This window comes from Hyla sarda, chromosome 5 (assembly GCF_029499605.1).
Source record: "Hyla sarda isolate aHylSar1 chromosome 5, aHylSar1.hap1, whole genome shotgun sequence".
Lineage (NCBI taxonomy): Eukaryota > Metazoa > Chordata > Amphibia > Anura > Hylidae > Hyla > Hyla sarda.
In genome coordinates, this window is record NC_079193.1 from 320,362,393 (window position 1) to 320,374,892 (window position 12,500).

Consider the following 12,500-nt stretch of genomic DNA (forward strand, 5'->3'; position numbering starts at 1 on the left):
TGCTTCTTTTCTTCTTTTTTTATGGCCTTTCTCCCTTGTGTTGTTTATGTGACGTCACAGTACGGGATATGCTCCTACAGTCCTATCAGCTTGAGTCCCTGCACGTCCCCAGGGCTCACCTGCAATGTACGCAGGGGTGCGCTACCTGCTGTCCAGCCCTTTGCGCAACGGTCCGCGGCCTGGAGGAAAGCTGCTTGTGCGACAGAGTGGGGCCAGCCAGTGTCTACCGGCCACACCACCCTGGGTATGCCCGATCTCGTCTGATCTCGGAAGCCAAGCAGGGTCGGGCTCGGACAGTACTGGGATGGTTGACCTCCTGGGAATACCGGGTGCTGTAGACAGGTTGCGATGTTTCTTTACACTTTCTCCTCTGGCCCAGCCTGGGAAGGCACTTTCCCGAATATCGGGGGGGGGGGGGGGAGATTTACGAAAACCTGTTTTGGGGGAAAAGTTGGCCCATTGCCCGTAAGCATCCAATGAGATGGCTTCTTCCAGTTTCAAAAAGGTAGCAAATAAAAAATGAAAAGAAGCAATGTGATCGGTTGCTACGGGCAACTGCTCCGCTTTTTCTCTGCGCAGGTTTTGACGAATCTCCCCCATTCAACTTGGGGCAAGCCAGAGCTGGAAGCCGCAGAGGCCTGTGTGCCGGTTTGCTGCTTGCTACTGTCAGCACACAATCCGTCCATCCAGCTCCGTGTCCCGGCCAGAAAAGCTCATTGCCCCTGCAGCCAGGCATGTGTAAATATAAGAGTTAAAAGCAGCCCAGCCAGGAAATGGCCAGGCTTTGAGCAGGCTGAGGCTGAAGGGGCCAGCCCGAGCAAGGGCTCCCTGTGCAAAGCAGTTTGTGTACGTAAGCCATAGAGCCAGTGAGCTGAAGCAGCCTTGGAGCTGGGCTGAGTGCGTGGAAAGGAGGGGGGCAGGAAGCAGGCCCAGTGCTGAGCAGCAGGCAGGCAGGCAGGCTGCAGAGTAGAAGAGCTGCAAATGAGAGGCTCGTCTCTGCCTACGGCCACACCACCCTGAACACGCCCGATCTCGTCTGATCTCGGAAGCCAAGCAGGGTCGGGCTCGGACAGTACTGGGATGGTTGACCTCCAGGGAATACCGGGTGCTGTAGACAGGTTGCGATGTTTCTTTACACTTTCTCCTCTGGCCCAGCCTGGGAAGGCACTTTCCCGAATATCGGGGGGGGGGGGAGATTTACGAAAACCTGTTTTGGGGGAAAAGTTGGCCCATTGCCCGTAAGCATCCAATGAGATGGCTTCTTCCAGTTTCAAAAAGGTAGCAAATAAAAAATTAAAAGAAGCAATGTGATCGGTTGCTACGGGCAACTGCTCCGCTTTTTCTCTGCGCAGGTTTTGACGAATCTCCCCCATTCAACTTGGGGCAAGCCAGAGCTGGAAGCCGCAGAGGCCTGTGTGCCGGTTTGCTGCTTGCTACTGTCAGCACACAATCCGTCCATCCAGCTCCGTGTCCCGGCCAGAAAAGCTCATTGCCCCTGCAGCCAGGCATGTGTAAATATAAGAGTTAAAAGCAGCCCAGCCAGGAAATGGCCAGGCTTTGAGCAGGCTGAGGCTGAAGGGGCCAGCCCGAGCAAGGGCTCCCTGTGCAAAGCAGTTTGTGTACGTAAGCCATAGAGCCAGTGAGCTGAAGCAGCCTTGGAGCTGGGCTGAGTGCGTGGAAAGGAGGGGGGCAGGAAGCAGGCCCAGTGCTGAGCAGCAGGCAGGCAGGCTGCAGAGTAGAAGAGCTGCAAATGAGAGGCTCGTCTCTGCCTACGGCCACACCACCCTGAACACGCCCGATCTCGTCTGATCTCGGAAGCCAAGCAGGGTCGGGCTCGGACAGTACTGGGATGGTTGACCTCCTGGGAATACCGGGTGCTGTAGACAGGTTGCAATGTTTCTTTACACTTTCTCCTCTGGCCCAGCCTGGGAAGGCACTTTCCCGAATATCGGGGGGGGGGGGAGATTTACGAAAACCTGTTTTGGGGGAAAAGTTGGCCCATTGCCCGTAAGCATCCAATGAGATGGCTTCTTCCAGTTTCAAAAAGGTAGCAAATAAAAAATGAAAAGAAGCAATGTGATCGGTTGCTACGGGCAACTGCTCCGCTTTTTCTCTGCGCAGGTTTTGACGAATCTCCCCCATTCAACTTGGGGCAAGCCAGAGCTGGAAGCCGCAGAGGCCTGTGTGCCGGTTTGCTGCTTGCTACTGTCAGCACACAATCCGTCCATCCAGCTCCGTGTCCCGGCCAGAAAAGCTCATTGCCCCTGCAGCCAGGCATGTGTAAATATAAGAGTTAAAAGCAGCCCAGCCAGGAAATGGCCAGGCTTTGAGCAGGCTGAGGCTGAAGGGGCCAGCCCGAGCAAGGGCTCCCTGTGCAAAGCAGTTTGTGTACGTAAGCCATAGAGCCAGTGAGCTGAAGCAGCCTTGGAGCTGGGCTGAGTGCGTGGAAAGGAGGGGGGCAGGAAGCAGGCCCAGTGCTGAGCAGCAGGCAGGCAGGCAGGCTGCAGAGTAGAAGAGCTGCAAATGAGAGGCTCGTCTCTGCCTACGGCCACACCACCCTGAACACGCCCGATCTCGTCTGATCTCGGAAGCCAAGCAGGGTCGGGCTCGGACAGTACTGGGATGGTTGACCTCCAGGGAATACCGGGTGCTGTAGACAGGTTGCGATGTTTCTTTACACTTTCTCCTCTGGCCCAGCCTGGGAAGGCACTTTCCCGAATATCGGGGGGGGGGGGAGATTTACGAAAACCTGTTTTGGGGGAAAAGTTGGCCCATTGCCCGTAAGCATCCAATGAGATGGCTTCTTCCAGTTTCAAAAAGGTAGCAAATAAAAAATTAAAAGAAGCAATGTGATCGGTTGCTACGGGCAACTGCTCCGCTTTTTCTCTGCGCAGGTTTTGACGAATCTCCCCCATTCAACTTGGGGCAAGCCAGAGCTGGAAGCCGCAGAGGCCTGTGTGCCGGTTTGCTGCTTGCTACTGTCAGCACACAATCCGTCCATCCAGCTCCGTGTCCCGGCCAGAAAAGCTCATTGCCCCTGCAGCCAGGCATGTGTAAATATAAGAGTTAAAAGCAGCCCAGCCAGGAAATGGCCAGGCTTTGAGCAGGCTGAGGCTGAAGGGGCCAGCCCGAGCAAGGGCTCCCTGTGCAAAGCAGTTTGTGTACGTAAGCCATAGAGCCAGTGAGCTGAAGCAGCCTTGGAGCTGGGCTGAGTGCGTGGAAAGGAGGGGGGCAGGAAGCAGGCCCAGTGCTGAGCAGCAGGCAGGCAGGCAGGCAGGCTGCAGAGTAGAAGAGCTGCAAATGAGAGGCTCGTCTCTGCCTACGGCCACACCACCCTGAACACGCCCGATCTCGTCTGATCTCGGAAGCCAAGCAGGGTCGGGCTCGGACAGTACTGGGATGGTTGACCTCCTGGGAATACCGGGTGCTGTAGACAGGTTGCAATGTTTCTTTACACTTTCTCCTCTGGCCCAGCCTGGGAAGGCACTTTCCCGAATATCGGGGGGGGGGGGAGATTTACGAAAACCTGTTTTGGGGGAAAAGTTGGCCCATTGCCCGTAAGCATCCAATGAGATGGCTTCTTCCAGTTTCAAAAAGGTAGCAAATAAAAAATGAAAAGAAGCAATGTGATCGGTTGCTACGGGCAACTGCTCCGCTTTTTCTCTGCGCAGGTTTTGACGAATCTCCCCCATTCAACTTGGGGCAAGCCAGAGCTGGAAGCCGCAGAGGCCTGTGTGCCGGTTTGCTGCTTGCTACTGTCAGCACACAATCCGTCCATCCAGCTCCGTGTCCCGGCCAGAAAAGCTCATTGCCCCTGCAGCCAGGCATGTGTAAATATAAGAGTTAAAAGCAGCCCAGCCAGGAAATGGCCAGGCTTTGAGCAGGCTGAGGCTGAAGGGGCCAGCCCGAGCAAGGGCTCCCTGTGCAAAGCACTTTGTGTACGTAAGCCATAGAGCCAGTGAGCTGAAGCAGCCTTGGAGCTGGGCTGAGTGCGTGGAAAGGAGGGGGGCAGGAAGCAGGCCCAGTGCTGAGCAGCAGGCAGGCAGGCAGGCAGGCTGCAGAGTAGAAGAGCTGCAAATGAGAGGCTCGTCTCTGCCTAGGGCCACACCACCCTGAACACGCCCGATCTCGTCTGATCTCGGAAGCTAAGCAGGGTCGGGCCTGGTTAGTACTTGGATGGGAGACCGCCTGGGAATACCAGGTGCTGTAGGCTTTTTGCTTTTTCTCACTTCAACCAGCAGGGGTCAGTCTCCCCTATGCCTTTTTTACATTCACTTTCTTAGCTGCACATTTGCTTCTTTTCTTCTTTTTTTATGGCCTTTCTCCCTTGTGTTGTTTATGTGACGTCACAGTACGGGATATGCTCCTACAGTCCTATCAGCTTGAGTCCCTGCACGTCCCCAGGGCTCACCTGCAATGTACGCAGGGGTGCGCTACCTGCTGTCCAGCCCTTTGCGCAACGGTCCGCGGCCTGGAGGAAAGCTGCTTGTGCGACAGAGTGGGGCCAGCCAGTGTCTACCGGCCACACCACCCTGGGTATGCCCGATCTCGTCTGATCTCGGAAGCCAAGCAGGGTCGGGCTCGGACAGTACTGGGATGGTTGACCTCCTGGGAATACCGGGTGCTGTAGACAGGTTGCGATGTTTCTTTACACTTTCTCCTCTGGCCCAGCCTGGGAAGGCACTTTCCCGAATATCGGGGGGGGGGGGGGGAGATTTACGAAAACCTGTTTTGGGGGAAAAGTTGGCCCATTGCCCGTAAGCATCCAATGAGATGGCTTCTTCCAGTTTCCAAAAGGTAGCAAATAAAAAATGAAAAGAAGCAATGTGATCGGTTGCTACGGGCAACTGCTCCGCTTTTTCTCTGCGCAGGTTTTGACGAATCTCCCCCATTCAACTTGGGGCAAGCCAGAGCTGGAAGCCGCAGAGGCCTGTGTGCCGGTTTGCTGCTTGCTACTGTCAGCACACAATCCGTCCATCCAGCTCCGTGTCCCGGCCAGAAAAGCTCATTGCCCCTGCAGCCAGGCATGTGTAAATATAAGAGTTAAAAGCAGCCCAGCCAGGAAATGGCCAGGCTTTGAGCAGGCTGAGGCTGAAGGGGCCAGCCCGAGCAAGGGCTCCCTGTGCAAAGCAGTTTGTGTACGTAAGCCATAGAGCCAGTGAGCTGAAGCAGCCTTGGAGCTGGGCTGAGTGCGTGGAAAGGAGGGGGGCAGGAAGCAGGCCCAGTGCTGAGCAGCAGGCAGGCAGGCAGGCTGCAGAGTAGAAGAGCTGCAAATGAGAGGCTCGTCTCTGCCTACGGCCACACCACCCTGAACACGCCCGATCTCGTCTGATCTCGGAAGCCAAGCAGGGTCGGGCTCGGACAGTACTGGGATGGTTGACCTCCAGGGAATACCGGGTGCTGTAGACAGGTTGCGATGTTTCTTTACACTTTCTCCTCTGGCCCAGCCTGGGAAGGCACTTTCCCGAATATCGGGGGGGGGGGGGAGATTTACGAAAACCTGTTTTGGGGGAAAAGTTGGCCCATTGCCCGTAAGCATCCAATGAGATGGCTTCTTCCAGTTTCAAAAAGGTAGCAAATAAAAAATTAAAAGAAGCAATGTGATCGGTTGCTACGGGCAACTGCTCCGCTTTTTCTCTGCGCAGGTTTTGACGAATCTCCCCCATTCAACTTGGGGCAAGCCAGAGCTGGAAGCCGCAGAGGCCTGTGTGCCGGTTTGCTGCTTGCTACTGTCAGCACACAATCCGTCCATCCAGCTCCGTGTCCCGGCCAGAAAAGCTCATTGCCCCTGCAGCCAGGCATGTGTAAATATAAGAGTTAAAAGCAGCCCAGCCAGGAAATGGCCAGGCTTTGAGCAGGCTGAGGCTGAAGGGGCCAGCCCGAGCAAGGGCTCCCTGTGCAAAGCAGTTTGTGTACGTAAGCCATAGAGCCAGTGAGCTGAAGCAGCCTTGGAGCTGGGCTGAGTGCGTGGAAAGGAGGGGGGCAGGAAGCAGGCCCAGTGCTGAGCAGCAGGCAGGCAGGCAGGCAGGCTGCAGAGTAGAAGAGCTGCAAATGAGAGGCTCGTCTCTGCCTACGGCCACACCACCCTGAACACGCCCGATCTCGTCTGATCTCGGAAGCCAAGCAGGGTCGGGCTCGGACAGTACTGGGATGGTTGACCTCCTGGGAATACCGGGTGCTGTAGACAGGTTGCAATGTTTCTTTACACTTTCTCCTCTGGCCCAGCCTGGGAAGGCACTTTCCCGAATATCGGGGGGGGGGGGAGATTTACGAAAACCTGTTTTGGGGGAAAAGTTGGCCCATTGCCCGTAAGCATCCAATGAGATGGCTTCTTCCAGTTTCAAAAAGGTAGCAAATAAAAAATGAAAAGAAGCAATGTGATCGGTTGCTACGGGCAACTGCTCCGCTTTTTCTCTGCGCAGGTTTTGACGAATCTCCCCCATTCAACTTGGGGCAAGCCAGAGCTGGAAGCCGCAGAGGCCTGTGTGCCGGTTTGCTGCTTGCTACTGTCAGCACACAATCCGTCCATCCAGCTCCGTGTCCCGGCCAGAAAAGCTCATTGCCCCTGCAGCCAGGCATGTGTAAATATAAGAGTTAAAAGCAGCCCAGCCAGGAAATGGCCAGGCTTTGAGCAGGCTGAGGCTGAAGGGGCCAGCCCGAGCAAGGGCTCCCTGTGCAAAGCAGTTTGTGTACGTAAGCCATAGAGCCAGTGAGCTGAAGCAGCCTTGGAGCTGGGCTGAGTGCGTGGAAAGGAGGGGGGCAGGAAGCAGGCCCAGTGCTGAGCAGCAGGCAGGCAGGCAGGCAGGCTGCAGAGTAGAAGAGCTGCAAATGAGAGGCTCGTCTCTGCCTAGGGCCACACCACCCTGAACACGCCCGATCTCGTCTGATCTCGGAAGCTAAGCAGGGTCGGGCCTGGTTAGTACTTGGATGGGAGACCGCCTGGGAATACCAGGTGCTGTAGGCTTTTTGCTTTTTCTCACTTCAACCAGCAGGGGTCAGTCTCCCCTATGCCTTTTTTACATTCACTTTCTTAGCTGCACATTTGCTTCTTTTCTTCTTTTTTTATGGCCTTTCTCCCTTGTGTTGTTTATGTGACGTCACAGTACGGGATATGCTCCTACAGTCCTATCAGCTTGAGTCCCTGCACGTCCCCAGGGCTCACCTGCAATGTACGCAGGGGTGCGCTACCTGCTGTCCAGCCCTTTGCGCAACGGTCCGCGGCCTGGAGGAAAGCTGCTTGTGCGACAGAGTGGGGCCAGCCAGTGTCTACCGGCCACACCACCCTGGGTATGCCCGATCTCGTCTGATCTCGGAAGCCAAGCAGGGTCGGGCTCGGACAGTACTGGGATGGTTGACCTCCTGGGAATACCGGGTGCTGTAGACAGGTTGCGATGTTTCTTTACACTTTCTCCTCTGGCCCAGCCTGGGAAGGCACTTTCCCGAATATCGGGGGGGGGGGGGGAGATTTACGAAAACCTGTTTTGGGGGAAAAGTTGGCCCATTGCCCGTAAGCATCCAATGAGATGGCTTCTTCCAGTTTCAAAAAGGTAGCAAATAAAAAATGAAAAGAAGCAATGTGATCGGTTGCTACGGGCAACTGCTCCGCTTTTTCTCTGCGCAGGTTTTGACGAATCTCCCCCATTCAACTTGGGGCAAGCCAGAGCTGGAAGCCGCAGAGGCCTGTGTGCCGGTTTGCTGCTTGCTACTGTCAGCACACAATCCGTCCATCCAGCTCCGTGTCCCGGCCAGAAAAGCTCATTGCCCCTGCAGCCAGGCATGTGTAAATATAAGAGTTAAAAGCAGCCCAGCCAGGAAATGGCCAGGCTTTGAGCAGGCTGAGGCTGAAGGGGCCAGCCCGAGCAAGGGCTCCCTGTGCAAAGCAGTTTGTGTACGTAAGCCATAGAGCCAGTGAGCTGAAGCAGCCTTGGAGCTGGGCTGAGTGCGTGGAAAGGAGGGGGGCAGGAAGCAGGCCCAGTGCTGAGCAGCAGGCAGGCAGGCAGGCTGCAGAGTAGAAGAGCTGCAAATGAGAGGCTCGTCTCTGCCTACGGCCACACCACCCTGAACACGCCCGATCTCGTCTGATCTCGGAAGCCAAGCAGGGTCGGGCTCGGACAGTACTGGGATGGTTGACCTCCAGGGAATACCGGGTGCTGTAGACAGGTTGCGATGTTTCTTTACACTTTCTCCTCTGGCCCAGCCTGGGAAGGCACTTTCCCGAATATCGGGGGGGGGGGGAGATTTACGAAAACCTGTTTTGGGGGAAAAGTTGGCCCATTGCCCGTAAGCATCCAATGAGATGGCTTCTTCCAGTTTCAAAAAGGTAGCAAATAAAAAATTAAAAGAAGCAATGTGATCGGTTGCTACGGGCAACTGCTCCGCTTTTTCTCTGCGCAGGTTTTGACGAATCTCCCCCATTCAACTTGGGGCAAGCCAGAGCTGGAAGCCGCAGAGGCCTGTGTGCCGGTTTGCTGCTTGCTACTGTCAGCACACAATCCGTCCATCCAGCTCCGTGTCCCGGCCAGAAAAGCTCATTGCCCCTGCAGCCAGGCATGTGTAAATATAAGAGTTAAAAGCAGCCCAGCCAGGAAATGGCCAGGCTTTGAGCAGGCTGAGGCTGAAGGGGCCAGCCCGAGCAAGGGCTCCCTGTGCAAAGCAGTTTGTGTACGTAAGCCATAGAGCCAGTGAGCTGAAGCAGCCTTGGAGCTGGGCTGAGTGCGTGGAAAGGAGGGGGGCAGGAAGCAGGCCCAGTGCTGAGCAGCAGGCAGGCAGGCAGGCAGGCTGCAGAGTAGAAGAGCTGCAAATGAGAGGCTCGTCTCTGCCTACGGCCACACCACCCTGAACACGCCCGATCTCGTCTGATCTCGGAAGCCAAGCAGGGTCGGGCTCGGACAGTACTGGGATGGTTGACCTCCTGGGAATACCGGGTGCTGTAGACAGGTTGCAATGTTTCTTTACACTTTCTCCTCTGGCCCAGCCTGGGAAGGCACTTTCCCGAATATCGGGGGGGGGGGGGAGATTTACGAAAACCTGTTTTGGGGGAAAAGTTGGCCCATTGCCCGTAAGCATCCAATGAGATGGCTTCTTCCAGTTTCAAAAAGGTAGCAAATAAAAAATGAAAAGAAGCAATGTGATCGGTTGCTACGGGCAACTGCTCCGCTTTTTCTCTGCGCAGGTTTTGACGAATCTCCCCCATTCAACTTGGGGCAAGCCAGAGCTGGAAGCCGCAGAGGCCTGTGTGCCGGTTTGCTGCTTGCTACTGTCAGCACACAATCCGTCCATCCAGCTCCGTGTCCCGGCCAGAAAAGCTCATTGCCCCTGCAGCCAGGCATGTGTAAATATAAGAGTTAAAAGCAGCCCAGCCAGGAAATGGCCAGGCTTTGAGCAGGCTGAGGCTGAAGGGGCCAGCCCGAGCAAGGGCTCCCTGTGCAAAGCAGTTTGTGTACGTAAGCCATAGAGCCAGTGAGCTGAAGCAGCCTTGGAGCTGGGCTGAGTGCGTGGAAAGGAGGGGGGCAGGAAGCAGGCCCAGTGCTGAGCAGCAGGCAGGCAGGCAGGCTGCAGAGTAGAAGAGCTGCAAATGAGAGGCTCGTCTCTGCCTACGGCCACACCACCCTGAACACGCCCGATCTCGTCTGATCTCGGAAGCCAAGCAGGGTCGGGCTCGGACAGTACTGGGATGGTTGACCTCCAGGGAATACCGGGTGCTGTAGACAGGTTGCGATGTTTCTTTACACTTTCTCCTCTGGCCCAGCCTGGGAAGGCACTTTCCCGAATATCGGGGGGGGGGGGAGATTTACGAAAACCTGTTTTGGGGGAAAAGTTGGCCCATTGCCCGTAAGCATCCAATGAGATGGCTTCTTCCAGTTTCAAAAAGGTAGCAAATAAAAAATTAAAAGAAGCAATGTGATCGGTTGCTACGGGCAACTGCTCCGCTTTTTCTCTGCGCAGGTTTTGACGAATCTCCCCCATTCAACTTGGGGCAAGCCAGAGCTGGAAGCCGCAGAGGCCTGTGTGCCGGTTTGCTGCTTGCTACTGTCAGCACACAATCCGTCCATCCAGCTCCGTGTCCCGGCCAGAAAAGCTCATTGCCCCTGCAGCCAGGCATGTGTAAATATAAGAGTTAAAAGCAGCCCAGCCAGGAAATGGCCAGGCTTTGAGCAGGCTGAGGCTGAAGGGGCCAGCCCGAGCAAGGGCTCCCTGTGCAAAGCAGTTTGTGTACGTAAGCCATAGAGCCAGTGAGCTGAAGCAGCCTTGGAGCTGGGCTGAGTGCGTGGAAAGGAGGGGGGCAGGAAGCAGGCCCAGTGCTGAGCAGCAGGCAGGCAGGCAGGCAGGCTGCAGAGTAGAAGAGCTGCAAATGAGAGGCTCGTCTCTGCCTACGGCCACACCACCCTGAACACGCCCGATCTCGTCTGATCTCGGAAGCCAAGCAGGGTCGGGCTCGGACAGTACTGGGATGGTTGACCTCCTGGGAATACCGGGTGCTGTAGACAGGTTGCAATGTTTCTTTACACTTTCTCCTCTGGCCCAGCCTGGGAAGGCACTTTCCCGAATATCGGGGGGGGGGGGAGATTTACGAAAACCTGTTTTGGGGGAAAAGTTGGCCCATTGCCCGTAAGCATCCAATGAGATGGCTTCTTCCAGTTTCAAAAAGGTAGCAAATAAAAAATGAAAAGAAGCAATGTGATCGGTTGCTACGGGCAACTGCTCCGCTTTTTCTCTGCGCAGGTTTTGACGAATCTCCCCCATTCAACTTGGGGCAAGCCAGAGCTGGAAGCCGCAGAGGCCTGTGTGCCGGTTTGCTGCTTGCTACTGTCAGCACACAATCCGTCCATCCAGCTCCGTGTCCCGGCCAGAAAAGCTCATTGCCCCTGCAGCCAGGCATGTGTAAATATAAGAGTTAAAAGCAGCCCAGCCAGGAAATGGCCAGGCTTTGAGCAGGCTGAGGCTGAAGGGGCCAGCCCGAGCAAGGGCTCCCTGTGCAAAGCACTTTGTGTACGTAAGCCATAGAGCCAGTGAGCTGAAGCAGCCTTGGAGCTGGGCTGAGTGCGTGGAAAGGAGGGGGGCAGGAAGCAGGCCCAGTGCTGAGCAGCAGGCAGGCAGGCAGGCAGGCTGCAGAGTAGAAGAGCTGCAAATGAGAGGCTCGTCTCTGCCTAGGGCCACACCACCCTGAACACGCCCGATCTCGTCTGATCTCGGAAGCTAAGCAGGGTCGGGCCTGGTTAGTACTTGGATGGGAGACCGCCTGGGAATACCAGGTGCTGTAGGCTTTTTGCTTTTTCTCACTTCAACCAGCAGGGGTCAGTCTCCCCTATGCCTTTTTTACATTCACTTTCTTAGCTGCACATTTGCTTCTTTTCTTCTTTTTTTATGGCCTTTCTCCCTTGTGTTGTTTATGTGACGTCACAGTACGGGATATGCTCCTACAGTCCTATCAGCTTGAGTCCCTGCACGTCCCCAGGGCTCACCTGCAATGTACGCAGGGGTGCGCTACCTGCTGTCCAGCCCTTTGCGCAACGGTCCGCGGCCTGGAGGAAAGCTGCTTGTGCGACAGAGTGGGGCCAGCCAGTGTCTACCGGCCACACCACCCTGGGTATGCCCGATCTCGTCTGATCTCGGAAGCCAAGCAGGGTCGGGCTCGGACAGTACTGGGATGGTTGACCTCCTGGGAATACCGGGTGCTGTAGACAGGTTGCGATGTTTCTTTACACTTTCTCCTCTGGCCCAGCCTGGGAAGGCACTTTCCCGAATATCGGGGGGGGGGGGGGGAGATTTACGAAAACCTGTTTTGGGGGAAAAGTTGGCCCATTGCCCGTAAGCATCCAATGAGATGGCTTCTTCCAGTTTCAAAAAGGTAGCAAATAAAAAATGAAAAGAAGCAATGTGATCGGTTGCTACGGGCAACTGCTCCGCTTTTTCTCTGCGCAGGTTTTGACGAATCTCCCCCATTCAACTTGGGGCAAGCCAGAGCTGGAAGCCGCAGAGGCCTGTGTGCCGGTTTGCTGCTTGCTACTGTCAGCACACAATCCGTCCATCCAGCTCCGTGTCCCGGCCAGAAAAGCTCATTGCCCCTGCAGCCAGGCATGTGTAAATATAAGAGTTAAAAGCAGCCCAGCCAGGAAATGGCCAGGCTTTGAGCAGGCTGAGGCTGAAGGGGCCAGCCCGAGCAAGGGCTCCCTGTGCAAAGCAGTTTGTGTACGTAAGCCATAGAGCCAGTGAGCTGAAGCAGCCTTGGAGCTGGGCTGAGTGCGTGGAAAGGAGGGGGGCAGGAAGCAGGCCCAGTGCTGAGCAGCAGGCAGGCAGGCAGGCTGCAGAGTAGAAGAGCTGCAAATGAGAGGCTCGTCTCTGCCTACGGCCACACCACCCTGAACACGCCCGATCTCGTCTGATCTCGGAAGCCAAGCAGGGTCGGGCTCGGACAGTACTGGGATGGTTGACCTCCAGGGAATACCGGGTGCTGTAGACAGGTTGCGATGTTTCTTTACACTTTCTCCTCTGGCCCAGCC

The 12,500-nt window shown here is 55.8% G+C and overlaps 14 non-coding genes and 4 pseudogenes across 14 annotated transcripts; all 18 read left to right on the plus strand.

Annotated features, from left to right (window-relative positions):
• Positions 1-221: 221 nt before the first annotated feature.
• On the plus strand, positions 222-341 carry LOC130275157 (5S ribosomal RNA; annotated as a pseudogene).
• A 657-nt stretch (positions 342-998) lies between these two features.
• Positions 999-1,117, plus strand: LOC130274951 (5S ribosomal RNA). The gene has a single exon (XR_008844655.1). It is a non-coding gene; the product is annotated as a 5S ribosomal RNA (ribosomal RNA).
• Positions 1,118-1,767: 650 nt separating this feature from the next.
• On the plus strand, positions 1,768-1,886 carry LOC130274940 (5S ribosomal RNA). The gene has a single exon (XR_008844647.1). It is a non-coding gene; the product is annotated as a 5S ribosomal RNA (ribosomal RNA).
• Positions 1,887-2,540: 654 nt separating this feature from the next.
• Positions 2,541-2,659, plus strand: LOC130274952 (5S ribosomal RNA). The gene has a single exon (XR_008844656.1). It is a non-coding gene; the product is annotated as a 5S ribosomal RNA (ribosomal RNA).
• A 658-nt stretch (positions 2,660-3,317) lies between these two features.
• Positions 3,318-3,436, plus strand: LOC130274941 (5S ribosomal RNA). The gene has a single exon (XR_008844648.1). It is a non-coding gene; the product is annotated as a 5S ribosomal RNA (ribosomal RNA).
• A 658-nt stretch (positions 3,437-4,094) lies between these two features.
• LOC130274893 (5S ribosomal RNA) lies at positions 4,095-4,213 on the plus strand. The gene has a single exon (XR_008844601.1). It is a non-coding gene; the product is annotated as a 5S ribosomal RNA (ribosomal RNA).
• A 300-nt stretch (positions 4,214-4,513) lies between these two features.
• On the plus strand, positions 4,514-4,633 carry LOC130275158 (5S ribosomal RNA; annotated as a pseudogene).
• Positions 4,634-5,290: 657 nt separating this feature from the next.
• On the plus strand, positions 5,291-5,409 carry LOC130274953 (5S ribosomal RNA). Its single transcript, XR_008844657.1, has one exon. It is a non-coding gene; the product is annotated as a 5S ribosomal RNA (ribosomal RNA).
• A 659-nt stretch (positions 5,410-6,068) lies between these two features.
• On the plus strand, positions 6,069-6,187 carry LOC130274942 (5S ribosomal RNA). Its single transcript, XR_008844649.1, has one exon. It is a non-coding gene; the product is annotated as a 5S ribosomal RNA (ribosomal RNA).
• A 658-nt stretch (positions 6,188-6,845) lies between these two features.
• LOC130274894 (5S ribosomal RNA) lies at positions 6,846-6,964 on the plus strand. Its single transcript, XR_008844602.1, has one exon. It is a non-coding gene; the product is annotated as a 5S ribosomal RNA (ribosomal RNA).
• A 300-nt stretch (positions 6,965-7,264) lies between these two features.
• Positions 7,265-7,384, plus strand: LOC130275159 (5S ribosomal RNA; annotated as a pseudogene).
• Positions 7,385-8,040: 656 nt separating this feature from the next.
• Positions 8,041-8,159, plus strand: LOC130274954 (5S ribosomal RNA). The gene has a single exon (XR_008844658.1). It is a non-coding gene; the product is annotated as a 5S ribosomal RNA (ribosomal RNA).
• Positions 8,160-8,817: 658 nt separating this feature from the next.
• Positions 8,818-8,936, plus strand: LOC130274943 (5S ribosomal RNA). The gene has a single exon (XR_008844650.1). It is a non-coding gene; the product is annotated as a 5S ribosomal RNA (ribosomal RNA).
• Positions 8,937-9,591: 655 nt separating this feature from the next.
• Positions 9,592-9,710, plus strand: LOC130274955 (5S ribosomal RNA). The gene has a single exon (XR_008844659.1). It is a non-coding gene; the product is annotated as a 5S ribosomal RNA (ribosomal RNA).
• A 658-nt stretch (positions 9,711-10,368) lies between these two features.
• LOC130274944 (5S ribosomal RNA) lies at positions 10,369-10,487 on the plus strand. Its single transcript, XR_008844651.1, has one exon. It is a non-coding gene; the product is annotated as a 5S ribosomal RNA (ribosomal RNA).
• A 658-nt stretch (positions 10,488-11,145) lies between these two features.
• On the plus strand, positions 11,146-11,264 carry LOC130274895 (5S ribosomal RNA). Its single transcript, XR_008844603.1, has one exon. It is a non-coding gene; the product is annotated as a 5S ribosomal RNA (ribosomal RNA).
• A 300-nt stretch (positions 11,265-11,564) lies between these two features.
• LOC130275160 (5S ribosomal RNA) lies at positions 11,565-11,684 on the plus strand (annotated as a pseudogene).
• Positions 11,685-12,341: 657 nt separating this feature from the next.
• On the plus strand, positions 12,342-12,460 carry LOC130274956 (5S ribosomal RNA). The gene has a single exon (XR_008844660.1). It is a non-coding gene; the product is annotated as a 5S ribosomal RNA (ribosomal RNA).
• Positions 12,461-12,500: the final 40 nt, after the last annotated feature.